The sequence below is a fragment of the Pinus tabuliformis genome, chromosome 1_2 (genome assembly GCF_031772625.1).
Source record: "Pinus tabuliformis cultivar Carrire ecotype Pingquan chromosome 1_2, CPIR1, whole genome shotgun sequence".
Taxonomy (NCBI): domain Eukaryota; kingdom Viridiplantae; phylum Streptophyta; class Pinopsida; order Pinales; family Pinaceae; genus Pinus; species Pinus tabuliformis.
In genome coordinates this window covers 937,404,238-937,415,878 of record NC_142298.1, presented here as the reverse complement: position 1 = coordinate 937,415,878, position 11,641 = coordinate 937,404,238, and positions in this window count along the sequence as shown.

The window sequence follows — 11,641 nt, the reverse complement described above, 5'->3', positions numbered from 1 at the left end:
AATTTGCACTGTGAGAATTCTTGTTAATTATGTGAATTATGATATACCAGGAATATAGTTATGCTTGAATTGACCATGATCTATTGGCATCAATTATGGATATGTTGTATATCAATTGAAAAATAGTAAAACATGCAAACTACTTTTGAGGACCATGGTATTACTCTACAAAACTTTGAAATCGGATCTAGATCATGCTTGTGGTTCGGCATCTTGTGCACAGTGACGTTATTGATGTATATATTCATGGCAAGGAGACTTGGTTGTCCAAGGAAAAAAATCAATTGGAGCCCCAGGGATGACACATGAACCAGTTGTACATGAATTTGTGAGCATAGTTGTGTTGTTTAATGGTGCGATTAAGAGTGTAGATCATTGAAAATTCCGTCGAAGTGTGTGAAAGTTAAGATCACATCAATGAATTCCTTGGGCGTAGAATGTGTACCAACCTTTTACCAAATTTCTCATGTGTTGCATTGGTGCATGAAATGTTGTGGGAGAATTTATTATATGTAGAGTCTTTAAAGTGATCGGATGTAATGAGTATGGTATGACTGTAATGAATCAATCTAGTTTGATATGTTCTAGAATTGAAGCAAGATTTTATTTGACTTGATCATAGGGAAACTTTATTTTCTAACATATATGTATGATTGTGTGTTTGAATATGTCCTTCTCAAGTGACCTAGTGTGATCAAATGGCATGTATGGTTTATAATGTTTTGACCACATTTCTTTGTTCTACCCGCAAGCCTGGTATAATGAGTGATTCAAAGTTCAAGGCATGATCCAATGCAATAGGTGTGGTATAAAGGTTCGGTATCTGCAAGTTCATTTGATATTATGTCTGCTCTATTTGTTGAATCTATGTCAAATAATGGTTAGAGGGACTAAGAGGAAGAGGTAAGTTTACATTGGACTATGAACTGGTGGTTGGTAAGATTCAATGTAATTGATCTAGTATATCCTCTACAACAAATAATTCTTGATGCTTCTCATTGAAACTGGGTTCTAAATGTTGGTAGATGAATTTGTTAGACATTGTCTTGATTAAGCCCTTTGTGACAAGGTTTTTGTAGAAGGTTTGTTGTAGATATCATAACAAAATCTACCTATAATAACTTGTTATATCTGTTGTTTAAAATGTTTATGGTCACAACTGATACAAACAAAATAAACATAATATTTTTGATGTTTCTGAATTATAATTCACTATCTACCGAGGGTCATTATGGTTACTCATCCAACTGAGAAATTAGAGTTTGAGAAACAGTATTTATGCTTAGAAAAGTATTAGGGTTTGAAAATCATTCTTTGAGTACCTGTGGTAACTAATGCATTAAAGATTCCAGGTGAGAGTCATAATTGATTCACAATATTATGGTTCTTAACTTGTAGGTGTTGAAACATTTTTATTGGTAAGAGTTGTTTATGAGGTTTTTGTTGAAGACTAGACCTATTGAATGTCACTTAGGGATTGAGTTTTTGTTGAGTATTTTGTTTTAGGGTTTGGAAAATGCTTATGTAATGAAACTTGGCTTCTGTTGTCAAGTTAGCGATGTGCCATGATGATGAATATCAGTGTTATGTTTTACTTTTGCATGAATTTTGTTGACGTTAAGAGATATAGGTTCATTATCAGGGTTTAAATATTCGAGCCTTTTATGGTCAAAATTATTGATGAACATTTGTAGTTGGGTATATTGTTGATGACAAAGTGTATTGTTGTGTTCATATATTGCTAATGATATGCTAGAGTTATTGATGATAAGTTAAGTTGTTGCAGGTTGATGTGGTTACTATAGTACACTATTGATGTACATGAGGTGTAAAGAGTATTACGATGAATGATAATATGTTGTTGATGATAGAGGTTTGAGATAAATGGTGTAATGAAGTTGTTGCTTGATAGTGACATTATGGTTAGGGTTTGTGTTGAAGGAATGTATGTATGTCGATGACAAAAGAATGTTTACTAATGATGTGTTTCTAATAATAGAGTTGTTGGACAGTGAAGAGATAGTTTGCATTGGTATTGAATTTGTGCTAAATGGAGTTGATCCCATTTTTAAAATGGATGAAAGCAAGGTCCACATTGTTTTGGGGGTTGGTGCCTCCATCTAGTTGGTTCCAACAAACTAATTTGAGGGAGTATGTGCTTCATGTTGTTGGGTGCTAGTGAAACAATGGAAGGAGTAGGTGCTTCCTACTAATGGGTGTCAGCGAAATAGTGAAGGGAGTGGGTGCTTTATGTTGGCAGGTGCCAACGAAACAATGAAGGGAGAGGGTGCTTCTTGCTTATGGGTGCCAGTGAAACAGTGAAGGGAGTGGGTGCTAGTGAAACATTACAAAAGATTCAGTGCTTATTACTGGTTGGTGCTAGTGAACATATGTAAAGAAAGATTTAATAAGAGAAGAAGAAGAATGGTGGTTTTCTCCCTTTATGGATTTCGACCAAAAAAATTTGTGTTCCTGTTTATGATGCTTATGACTTGTTCATGTGTTTCTTGATAATGCATATATATTTTAATGATAAATGTAAATCAAAAATATAAATTTGTAATAATTCCTAAAATACTGATTCGCCCCCTCCTCTCAGTATTTCCAATAATTATTATCAAAGAAGGTCCTTTAGAAATCAGTTTAATAGCTAGAAAGAGATCCACAGAATTATGGAAAATAAAAGGAAGCACAAGAAGCAGACATCTCAAAAGAAGAAGACAATTTAGAAGGACTGTGACTATGCAAGTAATGTATCAGATGTAGTGGCAGTATCACCTGTTGTCGGAAAAGGACAATTAGATATAGAGAAAGTCATTTCAAGAAATATGGATCATCAAGGCATGCTTCTGCTTAATGATGAAAACTATTAAGTACGGAAAGAAAGGATGAAATCTAGACTAATATCTCTTGGATATTATGTTTGTCATTTAGTGAGTATTGGCTATGCTAAAAATCATAAAATTACTACTCCATACCACCCACAGGCAAACGGTCAAGTAGAAAGCAGCAATAAAATAATAGAAGCAATCTTGACAAAAACCATTGCGTCACATAGACGCGATTGGGTTGCAAGATTACCAGAAGCCTTGTGGGCTTACAGAACAACATGGAGAAGCACTACTGGCTATTCACCATACCAATTGGTATTCGGAAAGGAACCCATTTTTCCCATAGAATTCGAAATCCAAACATTGCGAACAGCACAAGAAGTTGGTCTAGATCTAAACGAGGCACAGATTAATAGATTACAGCAGATCAATGAGCTAGATGAGATCAGGCTCTCTGCCCTTCAACATACTGCATTAATCCAATAGCAGTGAGCTAAATGGCATGACGCTCTCATTAAAAAGAAAGTCTTTCGTGAAGGAGATTGGGTGCTCTTATACGATTCCAGGTTTCAGGATTTCCTCGGGAAGCTTCAAACTCGTTGGCCGGGGCCATATGAAATCCAAAAGGTACATGATAATGGCACCCTTACCCTAATCACCATTGACGGATCTGGACATACCTTCAAGGCAAATGGCCACCGAGTTCGACTATACCGCAAACCACTTACTCGGGAATCCTTCTACCAGCAACTCCGCGAAGATTCCGACATGCAAATTTTGGTGGAGGAAGAGAAATCTTCCTCACCTCTGGTTCATTAAAGTGATTTAACTATTTTTACATTTTGTACATAATTATTTTGCTTTGTTAACATAAATTATTCTTTGTACATATTTTTTTGCACTTTGTTGTTCCTTTTCGAAGAATCAGCAATTCTATTGCTTTTGTTGTTCCTTTTAGAAGGAACATCACCTTCACTATCTTGTTGATTCCTTTCTTTCAGCTTGCATTTTTCTACTGTTCCTTTTTCAAAAAAGAGACAACATTGTTATTTTTGTTTTTCCTTTTCCAAAGGAACAGCATTTGTGTGCACTTTTGTTTTTCTGTTGTTCCTTTTCCAAAGGAACAACACTTTCTTTTTGTTGTTCCTCTTCCGAAAGAACAGCACTTTTTGTATTAGTTGTTTCTTTTTCACTTTGTTGTTCATTTTCCAAAGGAACAACACTTTTGGTCTTTGTTATTCCTTTTGGTTTCTGTTGTTTCTTTTCTAAAGGAACGGCACTTGCATTTTTGTTGTTCCTTTTCCAAATGAACGGCACTTGCGTTTTTTGTTGTTCATTTTCCAAAGGACGGCACTTGTGTTTTTTTGTGGTTCCTTTTCCAAAGGAACAACACTTTTGATTTTTGTTGTTCCTTTTCCACAGGAATGGCACTTGCGTTTCTTGTTGTTCATTTTCCAAAGGAACAGCACTCTTGGTTTTTGTTGTTCCTTTTCCAAAGGAACGGCACTTGTGTTTTTTGTTGTTCCTTTTCCAAAGGAACAACACTTTTGGATTTTGTTGTTCCTTTTGCAAAGGAACAGCACTTGCGTTTTCTTACTGTTCCTTTTCCAAAGGAATGGCACTTGCTTTTTTTTGCTATTCCTTTTCCAAAGGAATGGCACTTGCGTTTTTTGCTGTTCATTTTCCAAAGGAACGGCACTTGCGTTTTTGCTGTTCCTTTTCCAAAGGAACATCACTCTTGGTTTTTGTTGTTCCTTTTCCAAAGGAACGACACTTGTGTTTTTTGCTGTTCCTTTTCCAAAGGAACAGCACTTTTGGTTTTTGTTGTTCCTTTTCCAAAGGAATAGTGCTTGCGTTTTTTGTTGTTCCTTCTCCAAAGGAACGGCAATGGCATTTTCTGCTACTTTTTGCTCTTCCTTCTTGAAATAACAACATTCTCGTATTCCTTTTATTGATGCTTTTTCTCCTTGTTGTTCCAATTAAAGGACAGTTGTTGTTCTTCTCAATAGATGATAATTTCGAGTCTTTTTGGAGCATAGTTATAGACTTATGCAATGGATGCAAAATTAGAGCATACTGAAATCAATAAATCATATGAAAATCGCTATTTTTACAGGAAATTGCCTTGAATTGATAAGAGGAAAGAGGAAAGGACACAATTATCCATCACTTTTGTTGTCATTATCCTACTAATACTGATATGATTGCTTATCTTTATCATGGTGGTTCTTTTTTAAAATTCTCATAATCTTCTTTCATCATTATTAAGGAATAAGAACAAGGGGTATATTTTTCTATTGAGATGTTAAGACTTCTTCCACCATTCCTACTCTTAAGGAGTGTTGAACCACCCTTTGTGTATACATAGGAAAGTACTTTATAAAAAGAAAAAAAAGAAAGAAAAGAATGATTATATAACTTATGGGTTGTCAAATGCAGGATAGGGGGTCTCATCAAGAGCCAGCCTACCATGATCATAAGGAAGAAAGTGAAGTGGCATTCCCACTATGGCCACCACACCAGGGATATGATCCAAGAGGCACATCAGAAAAAATAAAGAGTCCTTGGAACAGGAGGTCTCATCACGAGCCGGCCTGCCCACCTTTCACTCCTTCCTGGTGAATGGCATTATGGTTTAACTGGTTACCAAGCCAGCATAATGGCTTCCATTTTGACATTGTACAGCACCCCCTAAGCATACACAAAGGATCATGGTTCCATGGGTGAAACAAACAACTCTATCAAGGTTATGGACACCTGTCGGCAGCAAAGCCCTGTTAATGGTATTGAAGTCACATTCCTTATACACCAATAGAAATAATTAACGCCCTTCTTTGTCTTATACCTTTGTAATATGTCACATGAGATTATGTATATCATTTCCCCGAACCATTAAACACATGAAAATCTATTACAGCCAATCATGACGGAAAAAGTTGATAATGACTGCATCGGACTTTTTGTGCACGTCAGCTGTCATATCCTCCCAACCTCGCATCATATCATAGCATTCTCTTATTTGTTAAGCGATCCTACTATACACCTCGATTTCGGCAATCTGCTCCTTTTGTAAAACATGGCATTTCGGCATACGTTGTTCCTTTATGACTCTGTACTATGGCAATTCGGCACGCCGCTCCCTCATTTGACGGCCGAGGACGGCCTATCACATTGCAGGGGGGAGGCAGGTGACCTCATAATTTACTGGTATACGTGTCAGACTGTTATTCAGAAAACTGTTTACTTGGAAATAGCAAGGCTCAACGGTATATTGTTTTTCAATATGCATGGCTTGTTGTTCCTAAGCCATTTCTGTATTATGCTCTGTAGCAATTAGTAAGTAACCCAGGATTTGAGCGAGCCCTGTTGTTTCATTATTTCCTCTGTATTTCTAACAGTTTGAACAACCTGCTGTTCCATTGTCGTCTCTACGTTTTTACAGTGAGCTAAAGCATGGGAGGAAGATCAATTCGGAGAGAACCTCAGGTATTGACAGTTTCTGATGCTGCACGGGAAATCCTGGCAAGGGTAGGATGGCTAGTTTATCTTAATCGTTTACAGGAACCCAACGAGACCGTAGCAATAGAATTCTTGCAGAACTTGCAAGAATATCACTCCACAGTAAGGGGGAGACACATAGCAGTCACCGATGACATAATTGCAGAGGTCTCGGGACTGCCAGCCACTGGACCTGTGTGGACTCTAAAGAAGGAGAGACTGCGAAAGATCATGAAGATCTTCCAAGATGAAGGCCAGAACCTGACAGTCAGAGGAAAGGGAGTCCTACCAGCAGCATTGGGCGAGCCGTGGGCAGAATTGGCGAAGATCATCCAGAGCTACATCACCTGTGAAGGCAGGAAAGACGTGGTAAGACCACGACACCTTAAACTCTTAGCTGTATTAAAAGAGAAATGCTTTGTGAACTTACCTGCATTTTTAAATTCATTACTTCATGATGTCGCCCGAAGTATGAGGAAATCACAACATGTAGAATCGGTAGTAAGTCACCATGGGCTGATACGGCTAATAGTTAGCCACAGTCTTGCTCAGCAACAGAGCAGTTGGGAAGAGCTAATTGCCATGATAGAAGGGGGACTGACTATGCCAACCCCAAAATGTAAGCATGCTGCCAGTACACCAGATAGACCATTGAAACGGAGGAAATCAGTGAGATTAGCACGGATTAGAGGGAGGCTGGAAAATTCCCAAGGGGATACTAGCCAACCAGTGGAGATAGACGATTCAGGGGATGAGAAACCCCCATAATTGGAAGGAGAAACGAAGGAAAAGGCAGAGCAGCCTGGGAAGGAGGAGGTAGAAACAGAGCAACACGAAGATATTCCATTGCAAAATCCATTGCAAGAGGATGAGTTGGCCCAAATTCTGGCCAATATGGGCGAATATGCCCAACCTCTCAGCCCGCTAGGCCTCCATATTGAAGAAGAACTAAAAGCGCATTCTGCTTAGGACAAGGATGCACCCGAAGAATTACACGGCAGAGAAGTAGAAGAAGAGAATCATCCTATTCATGATGAAGGTATGACAGGAGGGAAAAGTGATATAGAGGAGGATCAATCTATTCCCAGCCAGACTACACCGGAAGAATTCCAGGAAGAAGAAGGGGTGGAAAAAGAAGTCACCCAGGAAATAACAAAGCCAGCTAGGGTTTTTACTCCTGAGTAACCTAAAAAAAACAACGAAGGAGCACCCCAAGAAGAAAATCAGGGAATTGGCCAAGATAACAGTCCAGGCCCGAGTAAACAGACAGTTGTTCCTTCTAAGGAAACAGAAGAAATTAAACGATTACGAAAAGAACAGAAAAGATTGTTGAATGTGATAGCACGACTTCGACAACAAATTAGGGTTTTGAAAATGAGAAAGAGAGCAAAAAGGACTTCAGGGGGAAGACATGCAACCACTCCGGTGAGACCCCCCCAAGAAAAAGGTTTGGAGGACCCATGTCGAGTCTGCTGTTCAAAATATTGTTGAAGAACAGTCTGTTGTTCAAAATATTGTTGAGGAACAGTCTGTCGTTCAAAACCCTGTTGAAGTGCAGACTTTCGTTCAAAAGCAAAAGGAACAGTATTCAATTGTTTCCCATGTTGAAGTGCAAACAGACAATATATCGGCCTATGAAAAAGAAGTTCAGACAGAGGCACAGTCCTCTGAAGGATTGTAGACTATAAACACGAGGCGACGCAATAAAAAGGTTCAAGTAAATCTTCCACTTGCCACTACTACATGGGAAAGTGATCTGAGGACAGTAACCCTACGAGAGGGTTTGATGCAAGCTCAGCAAGCAGTAGAAAAACTCACAGAACAAACGGTTTCTCGAGAAAAGTATGAAGAATTACAACAACAGCTAAGGAATGTCAATCTATCCGAAAGCCAGGCTTTTGAAGGATGGCGAAAGGAAGAAGAGAAAGTCGCAAAGGTAACTCATAGGTTAGACGTAGTTATCAAGTAGATGGATACCTTATGCTCTTTGTACACTGACGTCCTAGCATGTAGAGCCCCTGCTAAGAATTATGCCTTGTTTTTAATGGAACGATATTTGCAATTGAAAATTAAGGCTGTCAAAGCAGGAGCCCCTATACAAATTAATACTATTGATGATTTTATAAATTGTTGTAAGCACTATGGAGTAAAGGTTCAAAGACTACTGTGTGAATTCTATCTGCATAACCTCGTGTTAGATCAAGAGACAGAGCAGAACCCCGGCCCTTTCGTTGGGGATATCCAACTGCAGGCATTTGTTTCATTTGGGGTTAATCAAATCAAATGGCTTAAAGCCTATAATGCCTTCCAAAGACAAGAAAACGAATTAGACTTATGGGTAAGAGCTGAGCCTAGAGATCCATTACAGTTATGGAATAAGCACAGGAGTCTCATGAGGACTCCGGGCATGATTGAATCATTATGACCCATTCATACAGAAATCAATCGGCAAGGGATAGAATAGTTCTTTACCATTAAGGACCTTGCCATTGCAACTACTAAATTTCAATATCAGGCCTCTAATTTGAATATCTAACTCAGGGAACCATTTAATTATGAAAACTTTAAGCTAGACACTGATCGTTTGAGCCTCTATGGTGAACTTATCTTGAGGGCAGCGCCATCTGGTTAGGATATAGGCTCAAGAGCCCGATTATTTGGCACCCTGCACCTGGGTACGAAGCCCTGTATGAGATGCCTGAGGGCCAGACAGGCCATCTTTTTTAACACCTAGTTAGGCATCATGGCTGTAGACCACCACATGAGATTCCGTCTCCAGCTTACTCTCTCACTGCCTTACATGTCAACTACAATGTTTTCATGAGGGCATGAAAAAGAGTAAGCAAGGGGGTGTGTGGAGTACTGAAGAAGGTATGTTTTATTGATTATTTTGTCATCTTTTCTTTAAAAACTCATAATCCCTTTACATCATGAACTAGGGAAATAATAAGAAAATATGGCAAAATCTATGAGATTTATATGTAACACAAGATAACTAATAATCGCCATTTTCTTATGCAGGAAAAGGGAAAAACGAAAGATTGTCGTTCCAAAGAAAAAGACAGGGCCAAGTTAACTGTTGTCCCTTTGGCGGGGAACCATATGCAAACAAGGCGATCTAAATTAAAACATATCAGCCAAGGAAAGGAAAAGGAGATATCGACTCGGCGCAAGAAAACAAACAGATAACTGGGAATTAACAGTTTGGCGAATCCCTCAGGATCCTTTGATCCTGAGGGATCGTTGCCTTAACTATTTTTGCATCCTTGATATCTCCGCTTTAGCTGTTATAAAAAGGGGCAGCACTGCTAGCCCGGGGGACGATCGGCTGTTATTTTACTCTTATGTAATTTCCCTTTGTATTTAAAACTTTGATCATCGACTCTCGTTGAGAAGTGATCCACTGTAACTTTGTTTGGATGCTTTAATATAAATCTGGTTGTTGTTCCATCTTTGATCCTGGAATAATCTCAAGCGGTGTATCCCTGGAGGCTAAGGGCCTAGCCCTGGTGGAACACTTGCTCTTGTACCATTATCTTTAATTCATGCGTGGTTTTTATTATCAACTTTGATCGATAATCTGGTGTGTTTTGTTATTTTATATTACAGCTCCGTTATATTTACAAAATCGTTCTCTGTAACAAGAATGTCGTATTGTTCATTCTGACTTCATAACGCATTGTTGTTCCTTTAAATCATTGATGTAACATTACTGTTCTTTACAGAATGCTATTGCTGTTCAATTACAGAGTAACCGGGTTGTAATATCCTTAAGTTGGTATTACTGTATTCATCTATGGTTTATACTTAATTACGATTGTTGTTCAATTGACATTGTTGTTCCATTATGAATTGTGATCGTTATCCTTTATAACTGAGATTAATATTTGTAGTACCGAAGTCAGATTACTGTTTCTCTCAATATCAATGTGTGTTGTGTGTGTTATTTATTTCGGTTTACTGTACATTCACAATTGGCTCTAAGTGTTGTTCTATATTTCATTGCTAATTGGTTGTCGTTCCATTTCTATTTGTTTTCTGATTTATTCCTAGAGTAAAGATTGCTATCTGATTTCTGTAGGATACGATTGCTGCCTTTATTTCCTTAGAGTAAGGTTTCGCTGTTTATCAAGACTAGTTGTTGTTCCATTTCCTAGTTGTTGTTTCAATTATAGTTGTTGTTCCATTTCCTGTTATTTGCATTGCCATTGTGTTGAACAATCTGAAACTGTAGTGAGCATTGACATTCGTTGTCTAGTTCCCAGGTTGATGATTTGTTCCTTGATTGTCTTTAGTCACATCAGTTTACAGAGGGATGAGTTATTGTTATTGTACCCTTGACTGATAATTTACTTAGTCTTCTGAATGCATGATTTAAGTCTTAAAGTGCTTTACTGTAAGTAGATCTCATTTCAAGCATCCGTTTACTCTTGTATTTTCTTGAGCACTATACTACTAGCATTACTCTGGAAAATGACAACCTCAAACTGAGTACACTCTTTGAAATAACAAATCGTTCCTGGATTGACAAGTTAATGTGAGGTAATTAGAGGTGAAAAAGACCCTTTTTACAGCTCGACAGAGGACATGTTGGGTGAAGAAGGTAAAGGGTCAACAAGAGGTTGGTGATGTTGAGATGATGAACTTGGTTGAGGTGAAAAACACAGTTGAGGTGGAATAATTTGGGTATTTGGGATCAAAGAAGTTGAAAACAACCACACTAGTAAACCTATCATGAATCTAGGAAGTGACAATGTAGCCATATAAGGAGGACCGACATTTGCACAATCAGGGAGAGGATTAGGGTTCCCATTAAAAGGGAGGCCTTTATCAATAACTTCCAACATTGTTTTCCTTAGATTCAACTTAGATAAATTTACTATCAACTATTAACACTTGAAAAATCACAATCCACACCTAAGGTCTGTAAAAACTAAAAACAAACAATTAACAATGCAAAAAAATCTAGGGATTCAAACCATGCAAATAAGTTTTTCACGACGAAATCACTAGTTGGCGATGAAGCCCAATGTCGCAGAGATCAAAGTGAAAAGTGGTTATAGATAGAGCAAGTGGAATCAATTAAACAACATGCTTAATGTACACAATCTGGTGCAAGTAAACTTCATTTTTGCCATCTTGAATGAAGAATACCCTCCAAAATTTTCCAAGTGAGTCTAGCCAATGTTTGTTCTAGGTACAACAAAGACTTCCCCTTCGTTGTCACCTTCGGTAAAAGCCCTAATATTATGGTCTCTAAGGTTACCACGTAAAACAGCTTAACCTGGGGGGACAATCGCAGATAGGACGTA